The sequence below is a fragment of the Alligator mississippiensis genome, chromosome 2, assembly GCF_030867095.1.
Source record: "Alligator mississippiensis isolate rAllMis1 chromosome 2, rAllMis1, whole genome shotgun sequence".
NCBI classification, from domain to species: domain Eukaryota; kingdom Metazoa; phylum Chordata; order Crocodylia; family Alligatoridae; genus Alligator; species Alligator mississippiensis.
Window position 1 is genome coordinate 174,773,741 of NC_081825.1, and position 20,026 is coordinate 174,793,766.

Genomic DNA, 20,026 nt, shown 5'->3' on the forward strand with positions numbered 1-20,026 from the left:
CCTTCTACTTCCTCATCCTTGGATTCGGTCTTGATGAGGGTTGATGTATATTGCTCATTGACATAAAGCGCAACCCCTCCCCCTTTTTTCCCCACCCTGTCCTTTCTGTACAATCTATAGCCCTCAATATGTACTGCCCAGTCGTGGGATGAATCCCACCAGGTTTCTGTTAGCCCTACTAAGTCATAGGTGTTTTGTGCAAGCAGGAGCGCTAGTTCATCCTGCTTGTTTCCCATGCCCCTAGCATTAGTATATAGGCACTTGAGCCCTGTGACAGGTGCCTTTGCTGCCCCCCCGCTCCGAGTCCCAAGGGGCCCCTTATTTCTTACCTTCTCGTTTCTTACCTGTGCCGTAGTGCTGGCCGCCCCACATCTTGCAGGTTCCCAATGTTCTCTTTCTTCAGGCTGGGCTGTCCTCGTGGGTGCCACATGGTTTGGTGGTCCACAGCTTCCCCAGCCCTCATCTTCCCCTCCCCCCGGCGAGCCTAGTTTAAAGCCTGCCGGAGGAGATCCGCCAACCTAGAAGAAAACACACGCTTACCTTTGGGGGACAGGTGAAGCCCATCCCAACTAAGCATGTCCCTCGTCATGATGTGCGGGTCATTGTCCAGGAAGCCGAAGCCTGCCTCAAGACACCACTGCCGAAGCCACCATTTGGTCTCTCAGATGCAGTTCTCATGCTGTCTTCCGCGTCCGTTCACTGGTAGGATGGAAGAGAATACCACCTGTGCACCGAACTCCCTCAGCATGCTGCCCAGAGCAGTGTAGTCCACCATCAGGTGATCGGGGGTTCTCCTGGCCGCATCATTAGTACCCACATGGACTAGGACCATGGGGTAGTAGTCAGTGGGCTTGATCCTGGCCTGGATTACCTCCTTCACATCCCGAATCTTTGCTCCGGGCAGGCAGTATACCTCTCGTGTTGAGGGGTCCTGGCGACAGATTGGCCCCTCCGTACTTTTCAGGATGGAGTCGCCTATGACGAGCACTCGTCGCCTCCTCCTCTGGGTCCGCTTGGATCTCTTGATCTGTTCGGAGCGTGATGAATGTGGTGTTTCTTCCTGCCCAAGGGTTTCCTCCTCCCCTTCCATCTCCTGCAGGGTCGCCAGAGCCTCGTACCTGTTCTCCAGTTGGACTGGAGGAACTGGTACCTGTTCGCTGTGAGCAGCTCCGGTCCTGGATGTGACCATCTGCCACTCTGCTGTGGAGGACATTCCCCGGGCTGCTTCTTTCTTAGGTGCCTGGTCCTGCAGGGAAAGGAAATAACTGTCAATTTCATCCTCCACCTCCCTGATCCCCCTCAGCCTGCTAACCTCCTCCCGGAGCTCCCTCACCTGTGCCTCCAGATCCCTAAGACGGGCACCTGCTGGGCAGGTGTGGAGGTCCCCAATCTCTGCCCCCCCGGCCCTGCTGGGGATCCCCCCACAGGCCAGGAGGTAGGGGGACATCAGCTCCCCCATGGGCTCGGTCTGGGTGGAAGCCTCAGACCAGCCCCAGTTAGCCTTGTCCCCCTGGGCAGAGGCCCTAGCAGCACTCCTCGTCGACACCATTCTAAGCCGCTGTTTGTAGATCTGTGTGGTGTCTATGCCCTACCCCTACAGGAGTCTCACTCCTGGCCCTTCCTGCCCGCCCACCAGTGTGAACACCTGCGCAAACGCCGGTGTGCTCTCACAGAGCATGCCTGTTTGCGTGCTCTGTTCATGCTGCGCAGCTCGGGAGCACGGCTCCCTACCGGCTCAGCTATATGGGACCCGGGGGGCTTCCCCTCCAGATCCGGCTCAGCTGTGCCTGGTCCCTCCTCCCCTCTTACCTTCGGGGGATCAGCTGTTGGTGCCCCAATGCTGTTTCCTCTGCTGCTGCTGCTTCCTCCTCCGCCTCGGGTCAGTAAGTTAGTTAGTTAAGGGGGCACACGTGCATGTGGGACACGTGTGCCTGGATCCTCTCCTTCCCGCTGCTGGTTCCCGAGTCCTGCTGCTGGTTCCCAAGAGGTTCTTGGTTGAAAGGAGCCTGTCTGTAGTAAGGGCAAAGGATAAAGCTTGACAACCTGCAAACGGCAAATCAACAGGTGGCCAATTACACTATTTTTCAATATGCTGGATGTGGCTGCCATTGTCAGCCTCATCATTTGGCTAGGCCACAATGCAAACTGGAAGCAAAGATCACACTTAAGTAGGCGGCTCTTTTTTCTTTTTCAGGAGCTTGGAGAACAGTTGATCAACGGACAAATAAAACAAAGAATGATGGATACATGTAATCTGTCTGAGTCCATCAAGTCTGGTATGACTGCCCAAAATTACAAATTGCCACAATGCAACCCAGTAGAACCTTCTTCAAGCATGAGTGGATGTTGTGCTTTTTGTCCAAGGACAGATGACCACAAAACCTTGAAACAATGTGAAGATTGTAAGCGATTTGCTTGTGTGCACCACAGTATGTTACTGCTGCCTTCTGAGGAATGAAATATTTAGTTAAAACAGTTAGGAAATGTTTTTGGAAGTAATTGTTAGTTGGAAAACTGCAGACTTAGCAAATTGTTCATTCATGTTTTGAAACTCTAAAAAAAGTTTAGATATTCTTCATAGTTCTACTTAAATAATAGTTTGGGTTCAAATCATCATAATACTCATTCAAACAATCTGTATGTTTAATACATACTTTTTGGTACATTTATACTCTTGTCACTGGTTCCATTTTGTTGATGCGGGTGGGGTAACAAATTACCCATTGGGACCAATAATGTTGAATTGCAGGGTAACAAGTTACCCCATGAGAACAACAACAGTTACAGTTTCATGAGAATAGATGAGGGTTAAGTTGAGTAGGAGACAAAGGGAAAATTTGAGGGTTCTGAATGGAGAGAGAAAACAATGGACTCATTTGAGAATGAGAATCTGACTGACTGAGGGTGAAGCTCTCTCTGAGTTGGGGCAAAGATGCCCCAGAGTTGGGGGAAGCCATAGTGGTATAGATAGGAAGGGTATAGACCAGAGAAAGAAAAAAGGGTCTGTTTGGATGTTCAACTTGGTGATATATAAGTCACAAAGTGTGTGACCATCTCTTACCTGCTGCCATTATTACATTCAGACAGCAGTAGAGGTCTCCAGAAAAATTCCTCTGATCGCACTATCAAACGGACCCTCTTAGGACCTGTTTCTAGTAGAAAGAGAGGAGAGCTACAAGGGTGATGTTGAGGTGGTTGTCTGCTATAGAGCACCAGACAGGAGGATGAAGTGGATGAGGGTTTCTTCAAACAGCTCATCAAAGTTTTCAGATTACAGGCCCTGGTTCTCATGGGGAAAGTCAATCACCCTGACAGCTGCTGGGAGGGCAATACAGCAGTGCACAGGCAATCCAGGAAGTTTTTGGAAATTGTTGGGGATAATTTCCTGGTGCAAGTGTCAGAGAGGACAACTAGGGTATGTCCCAAAGAGTGCACACGTGCAGGGGATGTGCAGGGGTATTTCCCACGGGACATATAGCAGGGGCACATATTAGTGCCCTTGCTATTTGTTGCTAGGCAGACCCCTGCATGAGAACTCTGGCATGCACCAAAGTGACTAGGGATAGGGAAGGGTGGGGCCAGCACCTGTGCTGGCCCCAGCAGCCTTATCTGGGGACTTGGCAGCCTCCCAAGGTGGCAGCAGTGACAAGCTGGTTGCTCGGAGCCTGATGGGCAGCCAGATCATGGCTCTGACTGGTCAGGTTCCCTTTCCTGCAGCACACGCTGATGCTGCATGCACCATGCCACTTCTTTCAGTGGTGGTTATAGTATAACCAAGTGCTTCTGAGCAGAGGTTAAAGACGGATAATAAACACAAAAATACCCCAAACCTGACACAGCATTGACAATATCCAAATGACTTGATCTTTGTTATCCTAGAATGAACAGCTAGAAATGGTCAAAAAGCAGGATTTTTTATTTCACCAGGACTTTTTTCTCAGATGGTTTTTGGTCCAAGTGTGATCAGAAGGTCCATGACTTGACAGATACTTTGTGACTTTCCATTTCACTGCTAATTCAGGGAGAGAAACTGACAAAAGGTCATTTTGGTAAGCAGCTATCAGGGGATGATCAAGAAGTGGGTGGCAAGTAGGGCTGTGCAAAATGGAAGCATTCCGTTTCAACCAGCATTTCAGTGTTTTTACAGAACAGTGTTTAGTTTCGACTTTTGTTTCAAGTCAAAAAGCCGGTTCCGTTTCATTCTGTTGAAACGTTTGTGCATTTCAATGCTATTTCGACATTTTGCCCATGGGATATAATGGGGAAGGACAAAGCAGGATATAACTTTGTCATTTCTGTCCAAATTTGGATGAAACATGCAGAAATGATAGCCCCTTCTGAGGGCATAATGCCTGCCAAATTTCAAGAAGATATGTGCAGAGGGTACGAGAAACAACACCTCAAAATCGTAAGAGCAAAACTTATGTCACGTGTATGTGTTAAGACACAGTGGGGTCAAAACTGCAGGGATGCTAGCCCCTGCTGAGGCAACAAAGCCTGCTGTGTTTCAAGGAGATAGGTGCAGGGGATTTGGAAAAACTGCACCCCAAAATCCTGAAAGCAAAACGTGTGTCACGTGTACGTGTTAAGACACAGTGGGGTCAAACCTGCAAGAATGCTAGGCCCTGTGGAGGCCACAAAGCCTGCTAAGTTTCAAGGAGATAGATGCAGAGGGTTTGGTAAAACTGCACCCCAAAATCTTGATAGCAAAACTCATGTCACATGTATGTGTTAAGCCACAGCAGGGTCAAAACTTCAGTCTTGCTAGCCCCTGTTAAGGCCACAAAGCCTGCCAAGTTTCAATAAGATTAGTGCAGGGCTTTGGGGGGAGCTGCACCCCAAATTCTTGAAAGCAAAGCTCATGTCACATATAAGTGTTAAGCCACAGTAGGGTTAAAACTGCAGGAGTGGTTGCCCCTTGTGAGGCCACAAAGCCTGCCAAGTTTCAAAGAGATAAGTGCAGGGTTTTGGGGGAAACTGCACCTCAAGCTGCAGACAAGCAAAACTCATGATGGGGGTAGGGGGTGGTTGGGGCTACTGCAGGCCTGGCTGCTAAACTAGTGTTACCAGTTACCAATTAATCATGATTCACTCAGGGACCAGCTCAAAACACAGTACCTAGCTACTACATAACAAGTTAATGAGCAAGGATTAACACCTACAAAACCACAGACTAAGGAGAGGAAATAATACAGACAATCAACTGCCCCAAGACAGTCAGTTGCACAAGCACCCATGTCACAAGTTTTGTTTGTCAGCAGCTAGGGGTCCAGGGCCCCAGAACCCCCCTGCACCTATCTCCTCAACAGCTGGCAGGCTTCATGGCCTCAGAATGGGCCACCATGCCTGTAGTTTTCAGCCCGCTACACCTTAACACACCCCAGTTTTAAAGTATGGGATCTGAGTGTCTGGGTTTGCTATTTCTTGGACTCTGGTTGGAGTGTTCCTGTTTTCCTCCACTGTATATCCAACAAGGTGACCCTATCCTGCTGCAGGCAGAAATAAAATCTAAACTGCATAACACCAAAAAATTCTGTTACATAGCTACTACATATGGGAAACTGGAATTGGGAATTGGAATTCCTGAAATAGGAATTAGCCCTAAGTGATTTATCTATATTAGGGATGTCAAACATATGACCCATGGACCAGATGCAGCCTGAAGAGCTCCATTATTATCTGGACCCTGGTGCTGACTGTAGGTCTGAGTTGACCCTCACCAGTCCAGCCTCTTGGATGGGGTCTGGGACATATGCCATGTGCAGCACCCATTCTAGGTACTCTGAGATCTGTGCTGCACTGTAGCCCCTCCCCACCCCGCAGTGGTCTAGTATCCATGCTGCATCCCGCACCTGTACCAGCAGGCCTGCACTGAACATAGTGCTTGTTTTGCATTCCCTGGAATCTCTACCGCATGTAGTACCTGTTCCAGTCAGTCTAGGACCCATGCTGCACATAGCACCAACCCTAGTCAGACTGCACCACATGTCATGCTTGTCCTGGCTGCTTTAGGATCCATACCACACATACTTTCTGATCCAGCCAGATGGGGACCCATGCTGCTCTTGGCATTGGAGTGTCATGTACACCACAGGTCCCACACATTCTGGAGTGTGCATGCAGATCCTGGAGCAGCCATAATGGGTGGAACGTGTAGTGGATCTGACATGCGGGGTGAGGCAATGAAAAAGATCCATGGGTCCAATCCAGCCCAGGACTACCCACTTGCCACTCATCTGGCCTGTAGGATCAGATAAGTTTGACACCTCTAATCTATACATATGATAAAACTACAACTGGATCTTATTTCAAAGCATAGAGTTGAGGAGGTAGGCGTGGGGTCCCATTGAATACATTTTGGCATCCCCAGGTCATTTGACATGCAGCTTACAGCTTCTCTGAGGATCATACTAAGGGTGCTTAAAATGAAAGTGCCTGCACCAGGGTAGGCAATCCCCAGCACACATGCCAGAGCATGGCACATAAAGGCATTTTGCTTGGCACATGCACCTTGGAGTAGATGGCAGGGAAACCATGAGAGGCCCAGTCCTTGTTGAGGCAACACAGCCCTGGCCTCTACCTCACCATCTGCTTTCAGGCACTTGTGTGCCTACCACTGACAATGAGCCAAAATGGGGCTCCTTGGACCCCGGTACACCTGCTGCAAGCAGTCTAGGCTCTGTGGCAGGCAGCAGAGGTCTTCCCAGACCCAGGGCTGGCTGTGGCAGGCAGTCAGGAGACTGCAAGCAGCTGCACCAGGGTCCATTCTAGGCCATGCTACCAAGCTATTTTAGAGTAACTTCAGTCTGTTCCACAGATATCAAATGAGAAATCACAGTCTTCCAGAATCCCAAGATGCACCAATTTCAACCACCCCTCCCGCTTTGCACGACCCAGAGCAGTAATAGATCCTGGGTGTCCTGGCTTCTGGCCATGACCCTGATTGCCAGCCTTGTAATGGCAAGTTAGAGATGTGCAGGGAAGAAACATATTTAACCCTTAAGTATTCACAGAACATTATAACTTTAACGCTGCTTAAACAGATTTAATATGGTCTCAGTGTAATGTGTGACTTCACCTTGACCCTACTTCCAGGCTCTCTGCTACCTTCCCTTATTCTTCACAACCAACACCCAGTCTATTATCTCTGAGTGAAGTTCCATCATCCGCACACAGCAAACTAGCCCTGACCCTAAACCCAATCTCCACTTTGGTTGTCACTGCCTTGCCTGTTCAAAAGGAGCTTCCTATAAGCAAAAGCCTAGATTTGGGTAAGGCTCTTTGCTAGTCAGCTACAGAATGGACTAGTATTAGAATTAGAGACTTTATTAGAAGTCAGGAATGTAAGTTACATAGGAAACAATTGCCTCCCACTCTAACTGGGGAAGCATAAAGGGCCATATGCTCAACTCAAAGGCACTTTTCTATCTGTTTATAACATGATAACTTTCAAAACAATCAAACATCTAGACAAAATTGCTTTCTACTAAAACCAGTTGCATGGGAACCAGTTTCATGCTGCATGGGAACTCCTCTGGAACCTAATGATGCTGTCTGAATGTATTTTGTAGGTAGCAGCTTAGTTAAAGGTAACACATTTTGGACGCATCCAGACGACCCCACACGTGCTTCTTGCAGAATCTTAAACCCCTTTGACACACTGCAATAGGCATGTGTGGGAATGAGTAAAGGTCCCTCAGGGCAAAATTAGACCCCTGGATATCCAGGGGTCAAAAAAAAATGAAGTGGAGAAAAGCTGGACAGGGCACAGTCACAGACCATGCCCTGAGGCAACTGGAGGCTGAGTCCTTCACAGAGACGCTCTGGCTGCCAAAGCATCTCTGTGGTTGGCCCTCCCCCTGGTGCTGAAGCATACTGCCAGCCCATGCAGAGCAGGCAGTGTGCCAGCAGCAGGGCTCTGGTGCCAGTAAGTAAGGGTTGGAGGGGTGGAAGGAGGGGGGAGGGGACCATGGGGGGAACCCCACTGGCCCCACCTGCCCCCCAAGCCCTCCAGATCCCTTCTCTGTCCAGCCCCACCCTTCACCTGCCTTCCAAGCCCACACAATCCCCGCCTTGCCCGGTACCACCCCGCCATCCCACCAAGGCCCCCAATCCCTCCCCTCCCCCCAGCATCCCCACAATGAAAAAAAAAGAAAACAAAAAAGCCCAGCACTTACCAGCAGTTCTAGTTACTTGTCTGGGTCACAGCCCACTCCCCTCCTCCCCCACCCCCCCAGCCCTTCCTGTGGTGAGTAGAGGCTTTTTTTTTTTTTAAGTGCCAGAGCCAGCGGTTGTGAGGGGGCAACCATCAGGGGGCTGAGAATACAAGTGAGGGATGGGGCCGGTCAGGGCACACATTGGGAGTGGGGGTGTAGGAGCCAGTGGGGGATGGGGCCAGGTGGGGCAGCAATCAGGGGGTTGAGGTGAGGCATATGGGCCCTGCGGGGGGGGGGTTGTCCCTGCAGGGGCCATTTGACCCCTGTTGGATGGTGCTGTAGCCCCTGGTGGGGGGCTTTTACCAGTGTGGGGGATGTAGCATCTAGTGGGGGTCTGTTACCCCTGTGAGGGGGCTGTTTCCCTTGGTTGGGGGCTGTAGCCCCTGTGGGGGGCAGCAAAACATATAGGTATTTAGAATTCATTTTATTATGATGATAGAGACACTGCTAGGCTCTTATATATTGCTTTAACATTGTAGATATATCGATAAAACATGCCCAACTGATCGCTGTCTCTGTCTCTCACTCTCTCTCTCTATCTATATAGTGGTCTTTTGTTTTAATCATGGAGGAAAATGGATTACAGAGTGACTTTGGGATTTGTTTATCAGGGATTTTTCAGTTTTCCAATAGGGAACACCAGAGTTCCTGCTAGGGAGTCCAGTGGCAGGGCCCTGCCTGCTCAGAGCTGGCATCTTGGACCCGGCTGGCTCTGGCTAACCTCCTGGCAAATTGGGGCCAGGAGGTCATGCTTTGACAGTTCAAAGCAGGCCACCACACTGGGGACATCTTCTGGGAGATAGCTGCTCAGATGGCCAGGCAGGGGCACACATGGCAGTAGTGCTACACAAAGGCCAACCCTGCAGCCACAGCCCACTGGCAGCTGGCCCAGAGGAGAAGATGCTTCTACTGGCTCTGCAGTCCCCATCCGGGTCTGGGAGGTGCACAGCGGGTCACAGCCAGGCAACAGCCCCAACTTCCAGGCTGCTGCAGTGAGTAGAGTGTGCAGGGAACTCTCAGTGCTGCTTCAGCAGTCCAGCTGGCACAAGGGATCATGTCCCCAGGTACTAGTTGGCTGGGCCCCAGAAGCTCCTGAGAGCAAGTAGCCCTGAGCTACTTGCCAGGGCAGTTTTTTTGTACTGATGTAGCCAAGACAGGGCAGCTTTTTATACTGCTGGGGACAGCACAGGTGCTAGGCCCTGGCTCTAGCTCCCCCTAGCTGCAGATCCAGAAAGAGCCAGGCGGGGTTATTTTGTCCCAAGTGGCACAATTTGCTCCACACCAAAGTGCATGTCCAAGCACGTGTGCTGAGGGAAAAAGCCCCAGCTCAAATTTACACCTCTTCAATTTGAGCTGCTGCAAACACACATGCTTGCATGTGAGGATGTGCCCTTTATATCTTATGTATGGCTGGTCTGAACACACAACTGAACCTCTTGTCCCTTTCTGACCTATGCCTTCCCCACTCACTTGAGGCACCCTTGCCCCAATTCTGGTTATCCATTTCAGATGGGTTTAGTCAAGTCAAGTCAGTCCTGAGGCTGCTGCAACCACTGGGGCACCTTAGATGCTGTAATAATGCTCCTCCATTCTTCCCTGTGTTTGGCTAGCTTTGTTAACTCTTATTAGTTGAAGCCCTGTCCAGTCCTTAATATCAGTTCCCCAGCTCTTCTTGGGTCTACCTCTGTTTCTCTTTTCCTCCACTGTGTCCTGCATTATGGTGTTGGCAAGGGTGTCCAGCCTTCTCATGATGTGTGCAAACCATTGGAACTTCCTTTGTCACACAGCCTCCACCAATGGTTCATAGGTTCCAATTTAATGACTGATTTTCTGCTTGACAGATTCATTGGTCCAGTGCTCAGTGTATGAGACATACAGCAGTCTCCTAAAGCAGCCCATTTCAGATGCCTCAATTCTGTTCTCTAGCTTCTTTTAGCGTCCATGCCTCACAGCCATAAATCATCGTAGAGATGACCACAGCATGCAGCAGATGTAAATTTACCTTTAGTGTAATATTGCTGCTTGTCCATATTTTCTTTAGCTTTGGCAGTAAACTGGTGACAATGACTATTCTGGTCTTGACTTCCTTTTTAGGTGTTAAGTCTTATGTTATGGTGGCTCCCAGATACTTAAAGCTTGTTACTCTTTCTAGTTTTTCATTGCCGATCTTCACATCAGCATTGCTGTCAGTGATCTTGGAGGTTGTCATCACTTTGCTTTTCTCAGCACTTGCTTCCATTCCATAGCTCTTTCCAGTTTTGTCTAACATTTCTGTAAGTTCTTGAAGCTCTTCAGATGTCCCTGCTATCAGATTAATATCAGCAGCAAAGTGCAGGTTGTTGATCTTCTGCATTGGCAAGACCACAGCTGGAGTACTGCATCCAGTTCTGGGTGACATACATCAAGAAGGTTGTGGAGAAGCTTGATAGAGTCCAGAGAAGAGCCACTCGTATGATTAGAGGCCTGAAGAGCAAGCTGTATGGGGACAGGCTGACAGATATGGGACTGTTCAGCCTAGAAAAGAGAAGACTTTGGAGGGGCTTGGTGACAGCTTACAAATATATCAGGGGAGAGCATCAGGAGCTAGGTGAATGATTATTCACCAAAGCCCTCCAGGGGAAAACCAGGAGCAACAGTCATAAACTCCTAGAAGATTTCAGACTGAATATAAGGAAAAACTTCTTCATGGTTTGTGTGACTAGACTGGACTAGATTCCCAGTGGGGATGGTGCAGACACCGACCCTGGAGATCTTCAAAAAGGAGACTGAACACACTCATTGCTGGGGTTGTTTGACCCCAGAAGCCTTTCCTGCCCAGAGCAGGGAGGCTGGACCTGATGATCTCATGAGGTCCTTTCCAGCCCTAAATTTCTGTGAATCTGTAAAGTTCATCTTTTAGTATTATCAGGTTTCTGCCGATGTTGTGCTTCTTCATCGTGAGCCAAAGTGTTTTGTGCCACATCCTATCAAAAGCTTTCTTGAAGTCTATGAAGTTATGAAGTTCTTTTTGGTGATCATGGTAATTTTCTCATAGTATTTGGATTTTGAAGATTTGCTTTGTGGAGCTTTCCCCTCTCTGAACGCAGCTTGCTCTTCCACCAGCACAGTCTCTACTTTAGACATAAGTCTGTTCTGTTTTAATCTTAAAAATACTTTGCTTAGATGACTGATCAAACTGATGGCCCAATAGTTTGTGCATTGGTGGAGATTTCTCTATATAGGAAGAGGAATGATGAATGACTTGGTCCACTTCATTGGCTAAGTTTTCTCCCTTCATATTGTTAAAATATGTTCTAAAATATGTTATAGCTATGCTATGGTTATGCATATGCTAAACTTTCATTTTACATGTATTTCCATTTTATAAAAAAGAAACAATAAAGGAGTGTGTGTGTGTGTGTGTGTTATAAATGTATAATTAATAATTTGATAATTGCAAAAAGCAAACAAATATAAAAGCAATATGTAAACGGCAACAAAGTCCAAAAGATGAACACATATAAAAAATTAGGTGATGATTGGGGCAGAATGCCACTTCTGTCTCTCCCCAAATACTCTGCTATATGACAATTTGGTGAACATGCTTCCTGCAGAGGGCAGACATCCCTCTGTCAGGTGACACTGAGTTGTAACCTGAGCTGGTTACATTCCTGAGGGAAGGGGGAAACCTGCTCCCTCTGCCTACGTGACTGGCATCACACACCTGGGTGAGGGGCTTGCACTCCCTATTGTTCTAAGCAATGCCAACTTGACTGGGAGGGGCAGCAGGGCTAGCCACCCTGCCAGTCTACCCGGCAACCAGTGATGCATTTCGAATTGGTTTCCTGGCAGCCAACAGATGCTGGCCTCCATTGGAGTAGTTAAATGACATCATAAGAGCTATATAAGTTAAGGAATGCCCAGAAGGAGGAGCAGTAGCCATGATGAAAACTCAGAGAGAGAAGAGCTGGATCATTTGAAACTTGCTCTCTCTCTTGAAACTCATGGTCAATGAACTGCCTGCCTCCAGAGGGAATCTCCACCTTCCTCTGGATGATACTCATGAGAAAGCTACCTGAGATCTAACTAGAGATATAGCTTGCAGTAACTCAGATGCATGATAAAAGGCTACCCAGGCATGCCAGTTGGCTTGCTCTACACTGTACCCTGTTCTAAACCCACTCCTTGTAATCAATAAAGTTCTACTTGGTACCTAGCATGGGAGACTTATTGGAAGTGTGTCTAGATTATGCCTTGGGGTCCCCTTGGTTTGTCTGACTAAAGGAGACCACTGTTTGTGCTTCAGACTGAGGGAAGCACCCCAAGTTCTTGAAATGGGTCAAGCACCCTCAAAGGCTACTAGGCTTGTGTTTCTCAGGGGGCACAGAGGCAGGATCAGTCCAGACCCTGGGTGGTGGTGCAGATACCCCCAGGCTAACAGGTGTGCTCCAGGAAGGGGGTCAGCCAGATGTGAGGTGCCCCCAGGGAGGCACTTGGAGCCTGGAAGGTGGTCAGGCGCAGTGAGGTGGGTGACTCAGCACAGGAACACCCACTACTGGCCCACCACAGTGATTAATGAAGGAGTCTCCAAACATAGATCAAAGTCTGCCCGGTGGAAATAAAAGAGCAGTGAAGGCCGAGCCCAGATGGTTGCTTTAACCAGTAACATCAACCTACCCTCACGTCGACAAAATTGAAACCAGCCCCCGTCTCGACTGAACATCACCTTGAAGAAGCATATGACTGGCCACCGCAGTGTGATTCCAAGCATCATGGATAAATGACTTAATGTGAATACTGTGAATGGAGTGTATAGTGTAAATAAGTAAGAGTGATTTTTATATAAGCTGTTACGTTTGCCTCAGTTATCCATATACTATGCAATAAACCTTGGTTTGCCAAACCTGTGCATTGGTCATTTATCCAACAATACCATCTTGCAAATTTTGTGAAGTATGCTTGTTATGTTGTCACCTGTCCTCAGGAGTTCTGCAGGTATGTTGTCTACCCCAGGTGCTTTCCCATTCTTCAGGCTTCTAATGGCTTCTTCTACATCTTCTGTTGCGATGTCTGGGTCTTCCTCTTCATTGCTTCTCAGTCCTCCTTTCTCTAGTAAGTCAAGTACTTCAGGCCCCATTTGGATGCTGTAGTTTTAGTTTCTTTGCGTATTCTGCCAGTCTCTTGTGAACTGCATTGTTTTCAGTAAGCAATTTTCCATTCTTGTGTTCTACTGCCATTGTTTTTCCTTGTTGTGTTTTGGTTATCTTCTTCAAGCTCTGAAATGCTTTCTTGCTGCTGTTCTCAAAATCGCTTTGAATTTCTTCACAACTGTTTAGAATGCAGTCTTTTTTTGCCTTTCTTATTTCATTCCTTACATTCCTGTTTGCTTCTCTGTAATTGAGACAGATTCTGAATCAAAACATTTAACTCTCAGTGCTCATTATGAATCACACATTTCCATGATTTTATTGTTCATCCATGGTTGATTCTTTCTCTTAGCTCTTCCAAGCAAATCTTCTTCAGTTTCTTTGATCACTTGAGTGAATCTGTCTGTAATGTTTCAACTAGTCAGTTAGCACTGGGAGTGGTTCAAATGTTACTCCGGTTTTTATGTTGAAGTCAGACTTTATTGTGAGATTCCTGAGCTTTTCTAGGTCATATTTAATAGAATCATAGAAGTAGGGTTGGAAGGGACCTTGTAGAACTTCAAGTCTGACCCCCTGCCTGGGCAGGAGGAAAAGTGGGCTCAAATGACTCCAGCCAGGTAAGCATCGAGCCGCTTCTTTAAGACCCCGAGGGTAGGAGCCAGCACCACTTCCCTTGGAAGTCGGTTTCAGATCCTAGCCACCCTAACTGTGAAGTAGTTCTTACAGATGTCTAATCTAAACCTACTCTCCAACAACTTGTGGCCGTTATTCCTTGTTATCCCGTGGGGCGCTAGGGGAAACAAGGTCTCCCCCAAACCCTTCTGGTCCCCCCTAGTGAGTTTATAGACAGTCACCAGGTCCCCCCTCAGCCTTCTCTTGTGAAGGCTGAACAGGTTCAGGTCCCGTACCCTCTCATTGTAGGGTCTGCCCTGCAGGTGGCCCTCCTCTGGACCCTCTCAATGTTGTCCACATCCCTCTTGAAGTGGGGTACCCACAACTGGACACAGTACTCCAGCTGCGGCCTGACCAGTGTCGCGTAGAGGGGGAGGATCACCTTCTTGGACCTACTTGAGATGCACCTGTGGATGCACGATAAGGTCTGGGTAGCCCTGCCGACCGTGACCTCGCATTGTCGGCCCATGTTCATCTTGGAGTCAATAATGACTCCAAGATCCCTTTCTTCCTCTGTGCTCTCAAGAAGGGAGTTTCCCATCTTATAAGTGTGCTGCTGGTTACTACTGCTAAAGTGCAGCACCCTGCACTTGTCAGTATTGAAACGCATCCTGTTTTTGTTAGCCCACCCCTGCAACCTATCCAGGTCTTGCTGCAGTCTTTCCCTCCCTACTAGCATGCCCACCTCACCCCATATTTGATGTGTTGTATTTCTGTTTGCAATCTTCTTAAGTTTCAGCATTTTTGTCATCATTACTAAATTGTGGTTACTACCAGCATCAGCTTTGGGAAATGATCTCGTCTTACTCAGGTTGATGTCTAATCAGAATTGATTAGACATGAGGATGTGGTCTAATGGATTCTTGCAGATGCCTCAGGAGACATCCATGCCATTCTTCTTGATAGTTTATATGAGTAAATTATGTTGGCAATTACAAGGTTATGCCGTTGTGTGAATTCTAGTACTCTCAGGCCTCTATCATTGGCTTGCTCTAGTCCATATTTCCCAAATATGTCGTGCTATTCTCTGTATGTCTGTACCAACTTTCACATTCCAATCACCTTGTTCAACATGAATGTCTTTCTTTGGTGTCTGAGCTACTGTTTCTTCAAGTTTGCTTTAAAATTATTCAATTTCTTCATCTGTGTAATCACTGGTTGATGCTACACTTGAATGATGGTGTCACTATCTAGATAGAAATGATTCAGCTTGTAATTGGTTTGCACTCTAAGACACATTTGACTGAGTCTTTATGTACCATAAATCCAACTTCTCTCTCATGACTGTTCTACTCTCCACTGTACCAAAACTTGTGTCCTTCTTCTATTAGGAGCTCTCCCAAGTTTTCCCGTGGAACCTCTGCAAGCCCAAGGAAGTTCCATTTGTAACAGCTCACCTCAACAGCATATTTTTATAGTTATCTGTTGCATACAACATTCTTGTTTGGTGAGTTTGATTCTTAACCCAGTAGCATTGTTGGTGTCTCTGCCCTGGGTGTGTTCATCAGAGAAGGTCAGCTCAACAGTAGCATACCCTTCGACTTCATCCTGTTGAGCATCAACGAAGGATGTGATTGTTGTAGACCTGGGCTTTGATTGATCCAGTATGAAGGTAGCTGAGGTGCTTTGCATCATTGGTGATTCTTTGTTCGGTGACCTGGTGGCACCCATCTCCTTTCCAGGCATGGATGGCTGATGGCTTGGAGGGAGTTCATCCGCCTTTTGACAGGTCTTTTTTTTAGTGCTTCTGGGTGTCCACACACTTCCCAAGGCTAGCTCAGGTTGGGGTGCCAGTTTAGCTGCCAGCAACATAACCAGGAAACAGGCTGCACTGATTTATATGGTACTATATAGAAGACCAGGAGAGGCCTGGCCTGACATATTCAGGTGGGCCAGTATTCCATAAGTCAGTCATCTCCCCTTCAAGTGAACATACTGTCCTTACCCCAAACATTCTTTTCATCCTGTCTATATGCACCCGTGGACCTCAAATCTTAAGCTGTGCCTTTTGTCCTTATTCCAATCAGAGGACTCACAACTAAGCCATGCACACCTATTCCAGACAGTCCCAGTCATAGCTGTATCCTTGAAATCATCCTGACTGGCCACCTTAGCTAGACCTGTCCAGTAGCCTCTCTTAACTGTGGCCAGCCCCCCCCCCCTCCAATCCTCCATCCAACTGCCCCTCCTCTTGGACAGTCACATTACACCCCCTGAATTCCAAATGACACTCCTTCCCCATGCCCCTTACCAGGTCTTCATTTGCAATCCTGTAATGTTAATATTCTCATAGACCCTCTGTGACAGAGAAGTACTACTTGATCCTCTTACAGATGGTCTACTAAAGCAGAGAGAGAAAGAGACTCACTGAAGGTCACACAGGAAGTTTGAGCAGGAGAAGGAATGGGACCCAATGAATTTTAATTTAAAGTTAGCACTCAAACCAGTGGACTATTATTTCTCTTAGCCAAAGAGCATAAGCAGGGGTTTGTATATTGATGTGTGTGTGTGTGTATGTGCGCATGTGTACACACTTGTGAGAGAGATAAGGTATCCTACTTTTTCATTTAATAGAGAAAATGTTGATACAAATTAGAATACTGATACATAAGCACAGCTGTGGAGTATATGTGCTTGGGCTAGAATAACTTGATGGGTATAGGCAGAGATGGAGGGATGGATTGCCAGTCTGAAGGAGAAAGGAGTTCAGGAGAGCTGGTTGTATTTTAAAGAATGCTTACTGAGGACACAGGAACAAACCATCCTGATGTGCAGGAAGAATAGAAAATGTGGCAACTAAGTTTGGCTTAGCAAAGAACTCTTCGGTGAAAGTAAACACAAAAAGAAAGCTTTCAAGAAATGCAAGCTTAAACAAATAACTTAAGAGGAATATAAGAATATTGCTCAGGCATGCAGGGATGAAGTCAGAAAGGTCAAAGCACAACTGGAGTTGCAGCTATCAAGCGATGTGAAGAGTAGAAAGAAGGGTTTCTTACAAGTTATGTTAGTAACAAGAGGAAAGTCAGGGAAAGTGTGGGTCCCTTACTGAATGGGGGAGGCAACCTAGTGACAGATGATGAGGTAAAGGCTGAAGTACTCAGTGCCTTTTTTACCTCGGTCTTCACACACAAGGTCAGCTTCCAGACTACTGCACCAAGCAGCACAGTTTGGGGAGAAGGTAAGCAGCCCTCATGGGTTAAAGAAGACATTAGGGACTAGATGAACTAAATACCTTCCACCCAGCACTAGATCTCCAACTCTGTGATGCTTTCAGATGCTATGAGGCACACAACTCATTTCATACAGCCAGAAAACAACCATCACAAATTGTGAACAATATCAGTTGTATTTCTCACCATCAAACTAGCCTAGAAAGCATCTTTATCCCATTCTGAAGAACTACCCTGTTCTTTTTCTTCTGGCTGATTTACGTTTCTGTAGTGATAACTCAAATACCATAGGTATTTCATGGGCTTGAGCTCATACTCCCCTATTATTGCCCTGCTCTGCAAAACATGCACTTCTGGGTATTGGCACTTGGCTATTTTCCAGACAGTATGACTTTGAATGCAGTGCTATGTAATTACAATTTTTTTTTTCTCCCAAGGCTGCACCACTTTCTCAGTGTCTTCTCTGAAGGAAATTAGAAGGTTTGTGGTTTGAGGATTTCTCTTCTAAAGATCAAAGTGCAGTATAAATATCACTTCACTAGTGGAATAGCAACCCTTAAGAGGATCTAATTAACCTCAAATTCTCAGTGTTATAGGTTGACTGAATTGAGCTGTCTGCTACACAGCTGTAACAGCTGCAGAATTTTCCAAATTCTAAGAAAGTAATTTATTTTATTTCTTAAATTATTTACTTTCTTAGAGATGTCAAAATGATCTGTCTTCTTTAGACATCCGTCACAGCAAAGACTGACATGGGAGTGACATTCCAAAGGTTGTTTGGATATTGGTAAGTCTTATTTGGTAGGTGAGAACAACATGAAACACTATTAATAAATATTTAGGAATAGAAATTATTTAGGCATTTAGATCTAAAAGAAAACAATATACATTTATAAAATTAATGTGATATATTTCTAACCTAGGCTTCATTTCCATTATTTTGTTCCTTGGATAGGTGGAGTGGAAGAAAGACTGGCACCCAACTTTCTGCAGGTAATATAAATAGCTACAAGTCACCTCACTCAGACCTTGAAATTTAAGTAGGTGTTAGGGCATTTAAGAATTAGGCACTGCAGTGCCAAACTCCTTAGGATCTTGGATCTAGAAACCCCTTTCAATGGTGACTCCAGGTACTTTTGAAAATATGTCTTAGGCTCCCAAAATTACTTCATCATTTTTTGTCATGGAAGGAGCCTGACAGAAATCAGAGTATAGTTCTTGGGAAGTCCAGTTCAGTGCTTTAATCATATGAATTACAGACTGTTGCAAAAGTGTTTGTAAATAACATCCTTTGCGTGTATGGTTTAGCATTTAAGGCAATGATATATATAGGAAGTTTCCCTAACCAAAAACTTTTAGCTATGCTGCTGCTAACTAGACAATCCCAAGTCCCTGAAGTTCTCTGTTTAATATTTACAGAGTGACATCCCCAGCTTCAATGTGCCTCACTTCTAATCTAAGGAAATCTGCTACATCTAGTTATGCACTTCATCATGTGTATCATTGATCACTGAAGGGGTCCATACTTGTAATCTGGATTTCCCATTGTGAAACTGACAGGTCGCCTTCAGGAAAAGTTGTTCAAATTAGTGCCCTGAAGTAGTTTCCCTGGAACTAGCAAAGGAGTGAGAAGGAGCCCCCTTGTTAACAATCAGTACTAGTGTCATGAAGAGTGAGGGGCACAAATGAGGCTCCAAACCTGAGGGAGAAATGAAAAATAGGAGCAGCTGCACTGACAGCCTGTCCATTGCCACCACCAGGAGCACAGCCCTTGACACTGCCCTGTATGCTGCTCCTACCTGGGATGATCAAGTGTCCAGTTAAGTCTTTGTCAAGCTAGACAGAGTGATTTGCTTAGCAATGAAGAGTTACTGGATGAACTGCAGATGAGCTGTGATGACTGAAGCTGCAGCCTGTAACTGCATCCTCATCAGTAACACTCAGGCTTGAACTTACCACCCTTCCTACCTAGTTAATGTTTAAAGTACCACTAAACACAGGCTATTTTTTTTTTTCTACTTGAACAGAAGCTGGTCTAGGAGCACCACTTGGGTTCTTCCATCTACTAATGGTTAAGTGTAGATGAGCTGTAAGACTCAAGAACTTATTTAATGTGAGCTGGCCAAGGTGAACAGTAACTGAAAACTGTTCATCAGTAGTTGAAAAAGGTTCATGGAAAACACTGATCTAGTGTTTAACATTTCCAAACGACTTAAATCACAGAAAATCATAGAAAATTAAGGTTGGAAGAGGTCATATAGTACAAACCCTTGATCAAAACAGGACCATCCCCAACTACATCATACCAGCCAAGGCTTTGTCTTGCCATGCCTTAAAAATCTCTAAGGATGGTTGATTCTTGATCCTTGCTATCCCAGACCTGGAGTAAGCTTCTATGAGATGACCCACAAGCAGGATTTTGGAGGTTGCCAGGACATTTGGGGTTTTTGAAATTTGGTTTTGGTCCAATTATTACCAGAAGCTCCCTGATCAAGTGGCTGCTCTATCAATTTGATGTGCTTGTCAGGTTCACTGCTTTACCAGGAAACTGTTGAGGTGCTCCCACTAGCTCTGGCCCCAGTTTCAAGGAACTGGTATTACTGGATAAGACGTTCCTATCAGAAAATATCTGTACATTCCTATTAGGAACTTGGAAAATAGTAATTATGGGGTTTTTTTCACCTTAGCTGGAGGGTGCCCCATGATCTTTGCAGGGCATGCACACAAAAAATACCAGCTTGGTAGTATATTACTTCACTGAAATCAAGAATCAACCTTTCAATCAGAAAACGATTAATTCTGCAACCATACATTCATCTATGTCCATGTCTCTTCACACACC